We start from the raw sequence: 18,485 nt of genomic DNA, 5'->3' as shown, positions 1-18,485 counted from the left end.
GCTGTGCCCCCTCCCAGCTTCTTGTGCACCTCCAGCCTTCTCAGTCGGTAGAGCATGGGAGGCTGAAAAGTCCTTGGCTAGTGTAAGCACTACTCAGCAATAACTAAAACATCGGTGTGTTATCAACTTTGTTCTCATCCTAAATCCAAAACACAGCACTGTACCAGCTACTAGGAAGAAAATTAACTCTATCCCTGCCGAAACCAGGACAAGGGGTCACACTATTGACTCTGTGGTGTGTCTGCCTAGGGACAGCACTAGCAGAGAAAGACTGTTTGGAGAGATATGTTCATCCCTTTTTAAAGGTATGGGAACTGTTGTGACTTAGAATACTTCTGCTGCAACTCAGATGAGGAGGTCTGCCTGTGCCTGTCATGGTGTAACATCTTATTCCCCGAATGCCAGATTTCTGGAAGAGCTCTTCCCAATGTCTCTGGAGGATGACATTTCAAAGCTTGGGATTTCCCTCTCCAGGGAAACTCTAATGCCATAAGAAAGCTTTAATATTGACTCAGAATAAAAATAAACTATTTAAAATTTTCCACAGAAAGGAACTATTCTGGCTTGATTTTTCAGAAAACAAGACTGAGCAACACATAAAAAAATGCCCAGGGAAACCCCTGCATTGAAAAGCAATCTCAGGAGCTGGCAGATCCTTGGCTGAACATGGCTCCCAGGGACTCTACAACTATAAAATTGCCAACAGAGTGTGTGGTGGGGTGATGGAAAGCCCTGAGAGGACATCTCAAATGGGAGCTCTCAGGACTGCAGAGTCCTTTCCCCCTTCTGCAAAACCAGTCACCTGAACTAAACACTTCAGATAGAGACGGATGCTCCTGGGGCTCATCACTTTGGGAGCCTGGATTCCGTGGAGATCCCAGCTGGGAGCTCATCTGCATGGTCAGGCTTCTTTGCAGCCCTGAGGACCCAGACATCCCTGCAGCCCAGTGGCTGAGCTGGCAGAAAGCAGGCAGGCGTCTTCTGGAAGTTTATTGAAAATGAAATGCCCCCGTGAAACCTTCTGGGTTCAGTGTGTCTACATTTTTCAGTGAAAAACTGTTCACTTGGAAAATTCTTGACCAGCTTTTTCTGGAGGCTGTAATTTGAGTGAATTAGACGTGTACTGTGAGAAATGACAATAGATCATAAGGGTGAAAGGAGGAAAGGAAAACTGCTGTTAGGAGAACAGCTGTAACAAGGAATTCAGATAATGTTTTCCGTGTTTTGTGTTTTAAATGTTGTAGTTTATGTTCTCTTCTGTATTTTCAGGCATGCAGCTCTAAATCACAGATCAGTGCTGCAAAGCAGACAAGCAACAGGAATTATATTATAGATCACAGCTCACTTTGGGTTTTTTTTTAGTCAGGTGAGAGTTTGGGTTGGATAGTATATATTTACAATACTATTGTGCTGCAAAGCAGACAAGCAACAGGAATTATATTATAGATCACAGCTCACTTTGGGTTTTTTTTTAGTCAGGTGAGAGTTTGGGTTGGATAGTATATATTTACAGAATACTATTGGCAGTTTATATTTCCAAAAAAATGCATTAAAGAAAATCTTATTTCCAAAATAATACCAAATTGCAATCAGGTGTTTATATATAAATGTAGAAGCATGAGTATGAAAAACATCTTGGAAAACATTTTTAGGAGGCTATTTAGAGAACTGGCCACATAACTCCTGTGGGGGTTTGTGCCAGAATTTCCTTTGAAAACAGGGGCCTGCATGTTTTGGTATCAACTGGCCTGAATGCTTTCTGTAACACTATGGTAGGAGTCACAGATGCTCAGAAAAAAAGAAGAATCTGGATGCCTAGATAGACACCTCTGTTTGAAAATTAACGATGTTAGGTAAGTTGTCTTCTTCAAAGCTCAAGCTTTGAATGTGTACACACTAATTACAATGATTTTGAGGGAGAAATAATGTTAAGCTGTCTTGCTTGGAAAAGATTTGGAGTAGTTGATAGAGTAATTACCTTTAAATGGTTAATCTATTGCAGGTGTGCATATACTTGAGCATATTTAGTTTACTCCGCAGAGTTCATCCAGCTTTTAAGCACTGTTGGCTCACAGCTTTCAGGCTCCAACTCCAACATGGGTTAACAGCATGGGTTTTATTATGAGCTTCCTTAGCAGCAAGCAGGTAAAAGCAAAACTTCAAAACCATTTTCCTTTGTTGGGAGAACCCCCTAAAGGAATTCAGAGGAAATGGTGCTGTCTGTCTGACACAGTTACAGTCAGCCAGCAGTCTAGTGCCTCAGCAAGTAACACTGCAGTCACTCAGTAATTTGTGTGCTTCATGCCTCAAAGGCTATAAAATGGTCTGTATAATATACAGCAATAGCTGAGTTGTTAAACAAAAGGATTGAATGCATGTTAACGCATGCAGGGATTCATCTGGATTGTGTCACCTATGCAGTATATATATGTCACTTATGCAATAGGAAATATAGATCAGCTGCTTCTGTAAGGAGAGGTTTGGATTTTTTTTTTTCCCCTGAAATCTTCCACATTAGCTGTGCTTATAAAATATACTGCAGTACAGAGTCTGCACTGCTTTAAAACAGGGTTCAGTTCCAACCAATAATACATATGTAAATTGTTATCTGAGTTTAAAAAAAAGGAGTGTATGGCTACATGTCTAGGTGCCACTTGACCTATATATTTTAACAGATTTCAGGGCCGAAAGGAAATAAGCTGACTGTTAAAGGCATTATGGCTGGCAGTATGACCGGCCCCCGTTCTACCTTTAGCCCATGAAATAGTGGCATGGCCACTGTGGCACAAACTCGTAGCAATGCTGAATCTGCTGTGGTGTTGGGCACACCTGGATATCAGCAGAGCAGCCTGAGGAGCAGAGGTGAGGAGTCTGCCTTTCTCCTCAGCAATACATAGCTTTGAGCCCTTTCACAATCTTTGTATGCAGGCAAGGGCAAGCTTACCCCAGCCTCCAGAGCACTCTGCAGAAGCTGAATGGCAGCGGGTGCTGAGCCATCGTACAGACTCGGTCTCCAGTTCCCATGATCTAGACAGCTCTAATGAAGAAAAAAGCCCGGTTGGCCAGTATGCACCCTGAGCTCAGCTCTTATGCACAACATAATTCATATGCATAATATGCATTTGATTCAGGCTACAGCCAGAAAAGTGGATGGAAATATGGTGGTTGCAAAGTCCAGTGTGCTAAAACCGGTGTTTCCCTTGGCAGTGAAATATAACCCAGGCTGACCAGTGCTGCCTTCAGCAGCCTCTGGTGGCAGGGCTCCTGCAAGAGCTCAATTTACTTTGTAGCTGCTCTTTTCCCAGTAGAGCCTTCAAGAAAGGAAGACAGCAGCAGTGCCATTTCTTCAGTAGACAATTCTTTAGGGGGATGACCTTAAACAAGAAGAAAAACAAAAAACCAAAACAAACTGCTTCAGGATTTTCCCCAGATACTGGGAGTGTTTACTGTACTGCATTGTACTGCATTCTGCACCATTATAAAGGGCTTATTTGTAGTTGGCAGTGTCTTTTGTGCAGTGATGGGTTTGTCTGAAAATTCATAACTATGCAACTGTTTTTCTAGACTGATTTTAACAAAAGAGAGTTTCTAAAAATGTAGGCTCAAATGTATACTAAAGAAAAAAATATGAAAGTATTATTAGTTGCCTAATAAAGCCACAAAAATATTACATATAGGATAGAGTCATCCTCATTGTCACTATATTGTAACAAAGGTAACAGCAATGGATAATGAAAATAATGAAGCCTGTGCTTCTCTTTCCATATAGAGTAATGTGCTATTTGTGTGTGTGTAAGAGTTAGTGTATGGCACAATTGTAGTAATTTTGCCAGCAGCTAATGTGTGTTAGACATCTCCTCCATGAAAGCACTCTATCTAGATCTAGATATTTAAATACAAGGAGGTGATTTGTCCTAGAGGTAAATGACACTTACCATTTTTTAAAACTAAGCCTTATTTCAAACATATTTGTCTAATCTTAACTTGCAGCCACTAGCTTTTGCAGCCACTAGCTCTTGCTATAGCTTTGATAATGACGCTGCCTGCTTCCACAGATGTGGTCCTGATGTTTGAGTCACATCGAGGAAGAGGCAGTGTGGTGTAATTGGCACTACCAGTCTGTGTGTAATCCAAGTATAACTCAGGCACTCTCTTCTGCAGAGCTGCCAGTCTGGTGCCTTTCACGAGAATTGGAATTTGCTTTAAATCTTTATTCAGAAGGAAATAATGGTGCTGGGACTGCACAAGTGAAAGCGCATCGGAAACATCACCTGTCCTTCACAGTAGTGAGTGGGGACATTGTGCTGCCTCCTACCAAGAGGACCATTTAAAACTTTTTGAGAATATTAATATCAAAAGCAAAACTACAACACATGCCCACCTAGTGCTGCAGTTCATATACCATTTCTTGTGTTTCAAATTCATACTAACACTGTTAAAAAGAAACATAGAACTTTTTAACTTAAGTGCTTCACAGAATGTCCGTGTGCATGTAGGTATGTGCACGTGTTTCCTATTTCTCCTTGATTTTTTCCCTTGATATCATTCTTGCTTTTCTCTCTTAGTTTCTACTGAATTTCTGAAAAGCCATTGTAGTTACATGCCATTTTCTCTTGTTCATGCAAGATTAGCCCAGAGGCACAAGAATTCATGTCTAATTGACAGTTCATTGTCACTTGCTTCACCCCATGCCTTAAGTTCTGTGTAGAGGCCAGAGACTGGAGGTCTTTGCTCTTTGTAGAAGTTTACACAGAAGTATACCCGTACAGCTATATTTGGTTCCTTGTAGAGACACCCAGCTTTGCTCCAAACAAAGCGATATCAGAAGGTGAATAATCCCATTAGTGGAATGTTCTCCTGCATCTAATTAACTTTACTGAAGCCACAGTGAAGTGCTGAACTAGTGTGACCTTAACGCCTTTGGTACACAGAGCAGCTTGTTCTGAGCTAACCTGGTTATCTCCACACTGTGCCATGTACTCAGCCAGACTAACTATAAACTAGCAGTGATTGATGTACAGCTCAGATACAGACTCCCAGCATTTTTAAGCTGATGACCTGCTTGTAAAATGAGAGACATCTTTTGATTCTCCTTACCTCAGATCTCTCTTCCTTCCCTGACTGTAATTGAACAGCTTGCTTACTCTTCTCTGTGTCATACTTAACTGTGAATTTTTTAGAAGTGAACTTTGCAATTTTAAAAATAAAAAATACAAGATTTTTAGAAGAGGGCTATAAAATGTCCTGTTTATAACCATCTTCTTCCTTGTGAAGGTAGGATACTTAGGAATTTTGAAAATCTAGCCACTTAGGTACCTAAATATAAAGTAAACAGCTGAAGTTTTTCACTCTTATTAAAAAAGAGACTGGTCCACCTGTATTCACTAGCTGATGTGATAGATAGACCTGTCTTGAAAGGTCTTTCATACTTATTTGAACAGGGAAGGTTTGCATTTTAACTGAGAAGTTGCATTGATCATTTAATTTGCTGTCAATAAGATCGCAGAAAAGAAACGTGGTTTAGAGCCACTGGGACAAAAACTGGTAGAAACCTTCTAAGATTTCTAGATTTCTGCCATTAAACTAGATACTGTTCTTTCAAAAATTATCTAAATCTGATGAGATGAAAAATCAGGAAAAAAAATAGCCAGTTATATCTGTGGCAGATTAATAACATCTGTGTCCGGTTCAGCAATGACAGAAGAAATGGATACAGGGCACCTGAAAAGTTTTTCAGTTTGAAAGTTCTGGGGCAAAACTTTTAGATGTTTCCAAAAGGAAAATATTTTTTAATCCCTTTTTTCACAGAACTTTTCTTCAAATGTAGTGAATGTTCACATTTTGTATAATTTCCCATGACAACCTGAACTACCCTCCATGAAATGTCAGTTACAGAACAGTTTCATAAGTGTTATCTAGCAAATGCATTTCTGGGCTCAGAAACCCCCAGATTTTAAAGCAAAGTATATGAAAGTATCACTGGAGTTCATATTTTTACAGGGGAAGTAAATTTGGGATGAGTGTATGATGAAATGAATGATAACAAAGAGAAGCAATAAAAAGAAAGTTGAGTGGTGGTGGTTTAGAAGACGGGAAGCAGAAAGAAACTGTCAGATGCAGGAGCTGAGAGTTGCTTTGAAACAGGGAGGGCAAGAAAAAGGTGAATTATTGCAGAGCTTGTTTGTATGAATGAACCTGCCTAACCTGGCAGGCAGGTTAAAGCAGTTTTGCAGAGCTCAGACAAAGATTTGCATTGATTGTTTGAGCTCTGTTTTAACAGCCACATTTGAAGGAGCATAATCTCAGGAAAAATCTGTACATAAAGTTAATAATATAAAGTCCTTCATGTTACTGGGTTGGATGTTTGTCTGTTTTGATTTGAATCTGATCTCATGTTTGATCCCTCCAAGTTCAAAGATAGTGACTCTATGGCAAAAAGTAACAACCTAGAAACAAGTAGCCCTCATTTTTGCCTGGGCTAGTCATGATAACATTCCCTTTTACAGCCTAGAAGCTTTGAAAACCATATGCTTGTTTCCAGCTTGTTGACTTCAGGGGCTTTAAATGAATTTGGGAATGCCTTCTTCAGCAACTCTTAGGTTGCTTCTCCCAGCTCACAGAACTGTTAGAAGAGTCCATTTGGGGATGATGAGAAATCTGGAACCAGTCAGTCCAGGATAAATCTGTGGAGATTTAAAAACAAAGTGGGACAGAAAATCTGCAAAGGGTAGCTCATTTTAGCCTGTGAGGGCCAGTATTATGTTTTCTCTGCAGTATATGTCAGGAAAACTGGCCACTTGGGAGAAAATGAAAGAGAGTAAGCATGTTCCCTTGTTCAAACAAGTCATCTAAAAAGTGTTAATTTTGCTATCATTTGTCTTTTTGGCCAAGAAAGTAGAAATAGGTATGTTTTGAATTATTTGATCTAACAAGAAATCCAGATTTTTCTGGGCTACTTAGCACCCAAAATCCCACTTCCAATACTTACTTAAGTTCTTAGATAATCCATAGATACATGTATTCATATTCCTTGTTTTAGCTATTCTAGAGGAAAAAAAATCACCATTACTTCTTACTGAATTAAATTGCTGGTTACTGGTATTCACCTGCAGGTTCAAAAAAAAAAAAAAAAAAAGGGAGGGGGAGAGGGGCATGATGAAAAAAGTATCATTGCCTACTTTCAGGGATAACAAAATTTCTTAAATCTCTCTTGAGACGGTTTCTTTTCTAAGAGGTCACTAAGCTTTATGTCCAATTCTCCTTTCGAAGTTAGTTTACGTATCGGGATGGATTTTCAACCGGTATAATTCTGTTAGTCTGCTGGCCTCCAGGGCACTCATGATAGTTTAAACCACCAAAGAAGGTCTGGCTCTCAATCTTCCGTGAAGCTGTGTTTACACCAGTGAAAATCAGAGGACATTGTCTCATCATTAGAGTATTGTTTATAATGATATAATTTAAAATGCTCAAATATGTCCTAGGGTTTGATAGGAGCAATGGTAATGCTTAACATCTTCATGTGCCAAGCCTTATTTTCTCTACTACAAAACAGTTCCATGTCTTTTATGGCTTTGTGACAGTGTCATCTTTAGGAGACTCAAAAATCACCACTGGACTTATGCCATCTCTATTGCAAGGGTTAAGTGTAGTAGCAGGGAAGCTAGTACCTGACTTTGAAGGATTTTTTACTAGCGTGTGTTTTGGGATTTTTTTTAATGTCTTTAAGGCCAACAGTTTGCAAGAAGCTGCCTGAAGAAGTCAGGGTATACTGGTTTCATACAGCCTTGTGTGACTTCAAAACTTTTCTGATTAAAAAAATTGTGCCTCCTTTCCAAAGCAAGGAAGAACTTCCCCATACAGATTATATCAGAGCATGTGATGAGTATACCTACTCATGCTACGCAATCTAGAGAAAATGCATGTGGATTTGGAGGAAAAAGTGGGGAGATAAAATAGTGAATAGCGGTCAATTGTGTCACTGGCTATTCCCCTTACACATGACAGAATCAGTTGCAATGAAGGTAACTTTTAAAAGCTGAGAGTGCCACCATAGTGGTCACTGGCAGTCTCATCAGTGTTTCCTGACCTGCTGAAGAGCATTTCTTTCTTCCAGGGCAGGAAGGAAGATATCAGCTTTGTGACTGAGCTGACCATATTACAGTGATTTTTGACTGTAAGCACTTTTTTTTTTAAATCTGCAGGGGCAGATATCCAGTCTGAATGAATACGGCATTTTGAGGACTCATGGTGAAATTCGACCTCAGATCAGAGCTAGGGCACAATGCATAGCCCAACCTCACTGTTGTCTCGTCTTAAACATCTTGGGTTGGATCCTGAGGCATGAGACCATTGGAATCAGGAACCATGTCCTTGTCTGTTGAGGACTATGGAAGCAGTTGGACCATCCTTCTACATTGAGACCAAATGTAAACAGATGGATTAGAAAAGTTGCTAAAACAGTGTGGTAATTGTCAGCCTGCAGTCAACCAACCCAGAAGTAAAGGTTGAGCAAGTAAAAGAATATTGAGCAGGAAGTGCAGGACTTCCAGCTGAAGAAGACGCTGGAGGAACCCATGGTTAGCATTAAATTCTGAAAATGTAAGCCAATATTTGTCTGCACTTTGTTTCTTTTTCCAGGTGTAAAGCAAGAAAAATGGATCTTGTGTACTTTGACAATTGTACTACACAAGTGCTATGTGTTATCAACAGTACAAATAATGCTTTTTCATGAATAATCTTTTATATAAAAGTAAGCACTCCTTACTTTAATTTATAATGAAATAGATTCTTCTATAATGAAACAATGCTAATTTAGAACTAATGCCAAAGTTTATTGGTCTTGTCTTCAAACATTCCCAGGTACATTGCTATTGTTGGGGAAAAACAAATTCTTAAGTACTTTCTAATTTCTGTCTTTGTGTCTGTAATTGATATTGTCATTCCCTCTTCTGCACAACCTCCAACATTCTTTACTTCAGGCTACCTGAAGTGTATAAGCGTAAGAAGTCCCTTTTGACCTTGGAGATATTTTCTATTTATGCTGAATGCAAATTGCTGCATTCAGTCTCGGAGGGAATTATGCTTTTATGAGTACCTTTTGTAGGCCTTGATCCTCTGTTTGGCATATCATCTAGAATATGTCATAAAAAATGGTTTGAGCTAAATGAGGAGATCTGCAGCTCTGAAACAAGGGATGGATGTGTGGGTTTTGAAATAAAAACTAGTTACCAATGATATGCAAATTGCAAATTGTTCATAGCTTCCTGTGAATTTGGTGAAACACTTAAATACTTGTCTGAAGCCTCTTCAAACATATTCAAATACTTTCAGCCTATAAGGGCAAGGTCATGATGTTTTTATATGGAGTGTGGATAGTGTCCTACTCCACAGGTAATCTAATTGATGTAATAAATCCAGGTAATCACAATATGATTCGTAAGTTCACCAGAGGCTACTCAGAAGATTTGCAGAGTATTTTTTAAGAGCATACTGCATTTTTCTACATATATTTGGGTCAGTATCCCATAGAATAGCTGTGGGAACCTGTGAAAAATACATCCCTATTCTGTGCTCAATCATCTAAGTATTAGCAGAATGCATGATAAGAATATGAATACAGCATCATATTGAAGGTGATTATCCTTGCTTGTACAGCTTCTTAAAATGGACCTGATCTGATGTTAACACTTAGGAGCCAACTGCCTCACCGTTATTACACCTTACCACATCATCCTAGAAGAGTCTAGTATTACTACAGAAAGTCAAAGCTTAACTCTCCTACCCTGTATCTCATCTAATGCAGTGCTTGTATATCCTTTGCTTTCTGTTTTAACTCACGGGTATTTTCCTCTTTTCTTGCTAGTAAGATATTTTGATCATAAATTGTTTTGAGAAAGCTATGTCCCTCTGCTGAGTGCTGTGCTTTGAAATGTTTCAATAGCTATTCAGTTATCCAGCAATGCAGAGCCCTTCAAACTGTCATTACTTTAATAATGGGTAGAAAGATTAAATGAATGGATGAAGAGCAGAAATAGAAAGAACTTGAAACAGAGACAGATATAAAAAGAAGCAAGTTTAGAGGAGCCTCCCTTGTAGACAGAATATGTGGATGTCTTTACAAATATGTGTGTAGTGGTATCTCAGTCTTTTTCCCCTTTAAAGCAGCTTGTTAGTGTGGAAAGCTACCCTTTCATTCAGTTTCCCCTGCTACACTGAAGACAGGGGAAGACATTCTTAGAATAGTCAACAAAATGCCCAGCCACTCGAGCTGCATTACCCAGTGCATGCTTGTTTTGAGTTCAATATTATTGGAAGGAAAAACATTTTCTTTGCCTACTGTAATTTTAGATTAAAGCTAATTGGTTTTGCCCTACAAGGAAAAGAAGACTTCAGATGATTTCTTTCCCTGTGGAAAAAATAGAGTTAATTATAAATCTGATATTGTCACTCAGCAGAAGATAAAACTAAATCTGTCGTCTTGTATGATTGCCTTCCTATCACCACATGAAAGCGAGGGAGAGAGAAAGAGCTGTTTGTTTGCTCAGCAGTAGTCCATTTGAGAAGAGAAAAGGAGAACTCAGCTTCAGTAAAGGTATGTCAAGCAGCGATGCCAGGAGGCATTTTCAAACATCCCAGATGAAAGAAAAGGGAGACCCCAGGCTGATGTAGGCAACATTGCCATAAGCACAATTAGTACAGTCAAATCAATACTAGAGAAATGTACCTTAAGGCCTCAGTTACTCAAAAGGTCTGAACTCTGAGAAAGGCTGTCTACTGGGAACAAAAGCATGGCTCATCAAAATTGCAGTGTGACAATATAAGTGTTACAGTCAAGGCCTTCCATTCACTGTATTCTCAATTTTGTTACTCTCATCTGAAGATTTCTTTTAGTATTAACCCTAAGTGAGCAATCCAGCTGAAGGTCAAAATATATATAGCAACGTCTCCACCTCCCATGGTCCATTTCATTTTTGGCTCACATCTGTCAATGAACGTGAATGTCTATTTTGTAGTTGATGTATGGTCTACTCATCATGACAACACTTGCAGTAAAAATTAATGCTTCTTTTATATTAAATATGCTTGTTATTCCAGGGTTTTAATAGAAGACACCTTTGGGGTTTAAACAGATAAAGGTGCAAAATTTTGCCACTGCTTCCATAAAAAGGTAAAGATTTGGGGAATTCATGTATTTTATTTAAATAAAAACTTTTTTTGTTTTTAAAAGCATAAACAGAATAGGTAATACCATGCAACAGACTAATCTGTGCTCATCCAGGATATGTTAGTGCCTTGCTTTTGTGATTTATGTTGCTTGAAGAGACAGTATAGAGCAATATTCATTGCTTAGAGCTTGAAAGAGAATGGAAGCCTCATGATGGGATCTAGGGGAAAACTCCCCTGTGGAAAGATTTTGAAAACCTGTCTCAGTCTGAGCAATTCTGAAGGCAAAGGCAAAAAATGACCCTGCAAAATGTTATTGAATCTGGGAATAAAGTTGCCTTTGATGAGGTTACTTAGAACCCTGGCAGAGGTAGAAGAATCAGGGAAATTCTGAAGGTTTCCAGTTGAAAATAACTTGTGGAAAATGTGGACTCTATTCAGGGAAACATTTAAAATATGTTTATGCTGTAAAATGATTTCTATATATGGAAAACAATTGCTTTCCTTAGATAGGCAAATACATTTTTACACAAGATAATAGAAGTTAGAGGTGAAAAAGACTTCATTAGATCACTTTCTCTGTCTCCTTCTAATGAAATAATTTTAGAAAGTTGTATACTGTTTGAGCTTTCTGAATGGCTGTCAGCAATTTCATACCCATGTCAATAGTGTTTTTCCTTAAAAATTCAATTTTGTATTAGCAATAGCACTCTAAGCAGTAGTGTCTTTTTGTGAAATAGTAAGGTTTTTTTAATCTTCTTAGGTGATTACAATCACTAGCCTTTCAACTTTGTGCCTTATGTCATCACACAAGCTTTGATATTAAATTTCCCCCAAAAGGCACTGCCAGAATTGCTTTGTTTTACTATTTTATTATCACACACTTCTAAAGCAACCATCACTAATGTCTTCATACACAAACATATCCAATATAGGATTTCTCTCAAAATGGTAGTAGAGCTCTATAATCTCTTCTGTACATCAGAGTCTCTTAATAAAAATGTCAGCTGTTAAGTGGTGTCCAGAGACCTCAACCCTTCTTAAGAAAATGTTTTACTGGGACATGCTCAGTTCTGCACCCAACCTGAGGCCCAAACTCCATTTATATGCCTACGTAGTTATATGAATTTCTATTTCTCTCAAAATGGTAGTAGAGCTCTATAATCTCTTCTGTACATCAGAGTCTCTTAATAAAATTTTCAGCTGTTAAGTGGTGTCCAGAGACCTCAACCCTTCTTAAGAAAATGTTTTACTGGGACATGCTCAGTTCTGCACCCAACCTGAGGCCCAAACTCCATTTATATGCCTACGTAGTTATATGAATTTCTAAAATTTATGTTTACCAAATCCTGAACAGTTAGAGGACTAGACACATTACCGATAACTTGCGATTTCCCAGCTGTGTCCAGAAAGGCAAGTGTGCTCAGATGGCTCAGTCTGTAAGGACATAAATATAAAAAGCAAGTATATATATATAATGGAAAGTTCTGTAGCTGTGGCTTCCTCCTGAAGCTAAAAGGCTTAGTCTTTCCTATCTCACATTTATAAATTTTACCATTTTCAAGGCAAGGTATAACATATATATATGTTATATATATAGTAAAACATTTTACTGACCGGGTATACTTTCTGCTGCAGGGAGCAGCATGATCTGTTGGAATCTGGTGGGCAGTTACTGGGTTGATTTTTCAGATAATTTCAATCACAGTACAGTACAGAAATCTACCTTGGTGATGGCACAGGTGATGTTTGTGCCCTGGGATGACTCTAGGGTAGACTTTCACTCAGCAGAAAATGGCAGGACTGCCATTGGTCTTTTCAACCTCTGTGACAGACTGAGAGCCAAATGAACCTTACAGCTAGTACCTATCTGGAAGTGAGCACATGAAAAGTTTTATTCTAGTCAGGCAGTGAGTCTGGAACAATGCAAACAGTTTGAAAATACTTCTGTTCATTGCCTCTTTTGTATTGCAGCTCCTTGATGTACTTTTCAAGTGGCAAGAATCTGTTTGCTCTAGTGTTACATCGTTAGGAAATTTGAATATTATGAAGCATTGAAAATTATTGCGTGTGGAAATAGGATACTGAACTGGGGAGGCTGCCGACACAGTGGAGAGGATAGTCTGAAGTTTGCTGCCTGGTGAGTCATAGGGACTTGAAGGTTTCCTTTTGCCTCCACAATAAAAAAAAGATTTGGTTTTTCTCCTGAGGTCCTCTCAGCCTGTGTCACCTAATCATGTCCCTACCTTTGCAGAGGACTGAGGGATAAATGGCATCTTGGTTTCTCCTGTTCTCATCTTGAAATACACTTCAGGTTTATTTTTACCAGGGAATAAAACATAGATAAGGTTTTTGGGCATGCTGCAGATACACATGTAACATATGGGAGGCCAGTCTAGAAGTACAATCCAGTGTCCTTTCTGGTCTTGATTTCTGTGAATCTTTTTTTCTACTGAAATAAACTCAAACATATATCTAGAAGCAGAAAGACCCTGTGGTATCTGTGCAGCATTCTCAAAAAAATATTTGGTCAAAGTTACCATATAATTATAAATGGTATAGGAAAACTTTGTTCCTGTCGTTGTTCTCACTGTTGCCAGTGTCAATAAGACATGACTCCACGTAAAGTCACTGGAGCCCACCCAGCATGAGTCAAACCAAATGAAATCAGAACTGGCACTGCAAGCTGTGGTTAGTTAGGGTATGGATAATAACTGTTGGCTAGTTTTTTGTGGCTTCTTCTCTGTCTGCTCATTCAAAATCAGGCTTGTGATCTTCAACAGTAAACAGGAGACTGAATAGCTCATACCGATCTCTGAAAAGCCTTTGGTAGTGCCACAAATATCCATATATGCAATAAAGGAGCAAGGTAAATCTTGTCAGATGTCTGCAGTTCTCTGTTTGTGCCTGAAAGTATAACATTTTTAATAAATTGCTTTCCCAATGTTTTGCTTTTCCTTCCCCTGTAAGGATGCTTCCATAATGGTGCTCATCACTTCCACTCATTCTGCAGGCAGCCATTCTGGGCAAGTAGCTAGATCACTGTACAATACAAAAATAAAATTAAAAAATCCCATCTCTGATAATCTTCACAAATTGTTAATAAACGAAGAGACATCAAGTGACATTTCCCTTCTTATATGGGCATCATAAAAAAAACCAGCACAAAACAAAACACTCTACTACTCAATTTGTGAAGCAAATTCGAAGTTGTGCAATATTATCTCATTTGTGTCTGAAGGGCTTTCTATTTCTATTTCCACTTGTGACATCCTCAGCACCGTCTGATATTGTTATTTCTCCTTTGGGAACGTGAACACAACAGAGTTAAGGACATTCAGCAAAACCAGAGTAGGTGCCATAATTTGGGTTGACTTTGTGATACAATTCCTCAACTAAGTATTTAACATAGTGCATAGATTTTTAGGACACAAAATCTATCTCTGTCTCCATTTTATACTTCTTTTACTATAGTGTTTAAGGATTTATTCTAAGAGGGATTATTTTCTTGCTTTTGTTGAAAAGTTTGTGTCAGATTATTTCTCCCCCAGAACCGTAGTTTAATGTGTTATTTGTGAAGCATGTAACTATTCAACCTTTAAAGTACCGTTAAATCAGGTGTGCACGTGGGCTGTGAGCAGTAGCAAGCAATAAAAGAAGAAAAGGACTTTTGTGTGCTATCAAAACATCCTTGTGAGTTTAACACCCCACCCCCAATTTTAGTGCTGATGATGAAAATTGTTGCTAGGAGAAGAAATAGAAAGATTTTGGTAGAGTTTCACTCCCTGCACTCCCAACACCATTGAACTTCAGAGTTTTGGTTACACAGAGACATGTGTGCTGCTTGTGAATGAGCTAGTTTGTCTACAAACACAATCTAGTTCAATCCTAAAATACTAGATTGGATGCCAGAAGTGTTATGGCCCTACTACCACTGTGCCGTGCTCAAGTTATCATGTCCTTTCAAAATACTTTATGCGCCTCTTCTATTTCAATTAACGTCCAAAATTCGGTAAGAGATCTCCAACTGCTTCAGCACATCATTTATGCATACTTGCAGTATATTTCAGCTCACAGATTTCAGGTTCTTTAAACAAGAAATCAGTTTCTGTGACATATTCTGTGATAAAGCAGAGATCTAAGTCTGATGTCCTCGGACCTTGTGTCATCATTCACATCTGAGGAAAGTGCATATTGCCATTCAAACGTAATGATGTACAATTGCACCAGGTATGACCGGCTCTGTAAGACATACAGCAGGGGGGAGCCAGTCCCAAGGCCCTGTCCTGGCACACATCAACTTGCATGGTCTCTTTTGACTTCAGTGATATTATTTTAATTTTATACTATTAAAAAGCATAGAATAATCCCCCTGTCTTTGTGGAAAGACAAAAGTGCTTATCAAAATGGATTTCAAGGGAGTGCATAATTACTATAAACTAAGGCCTGAATAATCTCATAGTTTAATGTTTCTGCTTATGCCACATGATATAGCACGATAAAATCTACATCAGAATTAAATACTTGGTTTGATAAAGCAGATTTTTTTATTGGAATTACATTGCAGACAGACAGTTTCTTTCTAGCTTTAAAAGGCAGGAGTTAGACAAAGGCTGACTGCTTTACCTCAATCCAAAATGAAACTAGTTTATCTCATAGAGTAAACAGAATCTAATTTGAAGCTTATTTCTTTGTTTCATGTTGGAACATAGTAGGTCGGCTTTATGATCTGAGTAATTTTATTTTGTATTATTAAACTGATGCTATTATAGTCAGCTAGTAGTCACTCAGCCATAGAGACATTTCTCCATGCCATTATGTTTGGATTTAGTTTTTCTGACCTTTATAGGTTATCTAACAGAGAGAGAAAGCTTGAGAGACATATCTTATTGTGCCAGACAATATATACAGTAAAGACAAGCTGCAAAGAGCCATGGTTTCATAGCATAAATCTTTTTTGCCTGAGCCAGGTTGGAAGTGCTCAGTAATTCACAGGAACAACCTTTAATTTACTGTTTTCCCTGGATACCACTGAGGGCTGGTAGGAGGGAAAAAACTCATTACAAAACAGCATCTTTCCTCTACTGGAGAACAAAGATGGGAGGCAAAAGATGCTAAGGATTGGTTATCGCTTCTCAATTGTTTATAATCTTGAAAACAGAGCTTAAATCTCTTTGCAAATAATAGTTTAAGGGTATCCTAGCAATTTCTTTAATTTTGTAGTAGGCAGAAAACAAAATTAGAGACACTGGTTAAATTATTTTAGACAGCTAGTGCTTGTTTTAATATGTCAGTAAGCTCTGAGGATATACTTATTCCCTGCCATGATAAAATATCTCATCCTGCTCAAGTTCTGAGGTTCCTCTGTAAGCTACAAATGAAATTTTGCAGGATAAAAGATCATTTGCAAGGTTTTGTCACAAGTCTTGGGAATCTTGTTTGTTGTCTTTGCTTGTGCATCAGAACAGTTGCTTACATTTCTTAGGTGGAGAGAAGAAGAAAAGGAAAGAGCAAAAATGTCAAATATAGAGAATATGAAAGGAATAGAAACTGCGGAGTCTTTTCTAGCTCAAAGAAAAAATATTGTTTATTTTGTATTTACCTTCTTTCCTGCTATGGTAAGTTTCTTGCTTTTAGTGGCTTCAGGTGCATTTTCATTATTCAGTAGAAGGAGGCATGGTTGCCAGTACCAAAACCATGTGCTTTTCAATGCCATTAGGCAACAAAAGTCAGTAGCATTTATGGTTACTTCAGTTACTGTAGGCTCTATGGGCTCTATTGAAAGAGACACACAACCATGGCAGAAATTTGCACAGTATGAAGACAGACAGCAGCAGTTAAAAGTATACTGCTTCAGACCATGACTTCTGATTTCTCAGAGACTCATTCACAGCACTATGCGCTTCCTTGAATAGAAAGTCATGTCTCAGTTCTTAAGAAGAAAGGCTCCTCCTAAAGAAATGCTTAGCATGGTGTTTCAGGAGCATTTCAGGAGTTCCCAGAGTGTTGCAGATAACAGACACTTGAAGAAAAGCATCAAATAGTGTATTTGTAATCCCTAAGTCATCTGAAAATGACATCAGAATTGGACTGGAGTGTATAGAACAGAGAGAGGTAAGATAGCAAGTAATGTCCGGGACAGTCTTGTCCTGGTTCTCCTCTTTCATGTAAGAAGTGTAACCTAAAAATCATCATATTTTTTCTGTTATCAAAGGAGTTTCCTTTTTTAAAACTATAGAGACAACTCACTGAACACTTTAGAAGAGAAAGTCTTTAGAAAATTGCTTGAATCTGAAGATCTGAAATGTGAACTTTTGAAATTTCTTTCCTTTAGGTTAGTAGCGTGTTAGGATTTCACTAGTACTATACAAGCATTGCTCACAGCAGAGTTTACAAAGCTTTTGTTTTATACATTGTTGGAGGTATTTTTATTCCAATATTTGACAATTCCATTTCATGTTTTTAATATAGATAATCAGTTTTATTTGAATAACATTTCATTTCAGTCTATTTGAACAACATTTAATTTAATTCTAATACCCAGTCTTTCAATTACTGCTTATGTTGGAAGGAGTTGTTCAACACCAGCCTGCTTCTCAGTTCGTGGCCTTTGTGAAAATTTTATTAATATGGGCTTGCTACAACATTTAACACTGATGCATGCAGCAGACCTTACACCATTGGAATATTTGTGTGTATTATAACTTTAATAATAATGTGCTTCAGAGTATGGTATCTCCCACTCCACAATATGCCTGGTAACACCTTTTTCCTTCTTCCATCAGGAGGACATGCTTTATCAGCTTTCATCAGGAGGCAGTGCCCACCATCCTCTTTAAGGTGATTTCCTCGTTATTTATGTGGTGATTTAATACCATCTTGTGCTGTATGTGTAACACAAAGCAGTTTTATCACTAAAATGTACAGCAGTCACCTGGACAGTATTAGATCGACATATCAATAACTACAGTCATCATCGGGGTCCGTCTGTCAGAGGAGGGGAAGAGCATCTTCGGTCATAGGCTTGCCAGGCTGGTGAAGAGGGCTTTAAACTAGAGATGCCGGGGGAGGGGAACCTCAATCCATCCCACTCCTACCAGTTTGATGCCAGGGCCAGCAACAGATGCCCAGAGCCTGGAGAAGGAACACAGGTCAGCAGGAGAGCGGCTGAAGAGCAGCACAAAGGAATTCCAGCCAGTAAGACAGCTTCATCGGGGGCCCAACTTCAATGCCTCTATGCAAACGCACGTAGCATGGAGAAGAAATCAGAGGAGTTAGAGACGTGCGCACACCTGCACGGCTACGACCTTCTTGGCATCCTG

This window comes from Aptenodytes forsteri, unplaced genomic scaffold (assembly GCF_000699145.1).
Source record: "Aptenodytes forsteri isolate BGI_AS27 unplaced genomic scaffold, ASM69914v1 Scaffold69, whole genome shotgun sequence".
In the NCBI taxonomy this organism is placed as follows: Eukaryota; Metazoa; Chordata; class Aves; order Sphenisciformes; family Spheniscidae; genus Aptenodytes; species Aptenodytes forsteri.
This window is presented reverse-complemented; position numbering follows the sequence as displayed.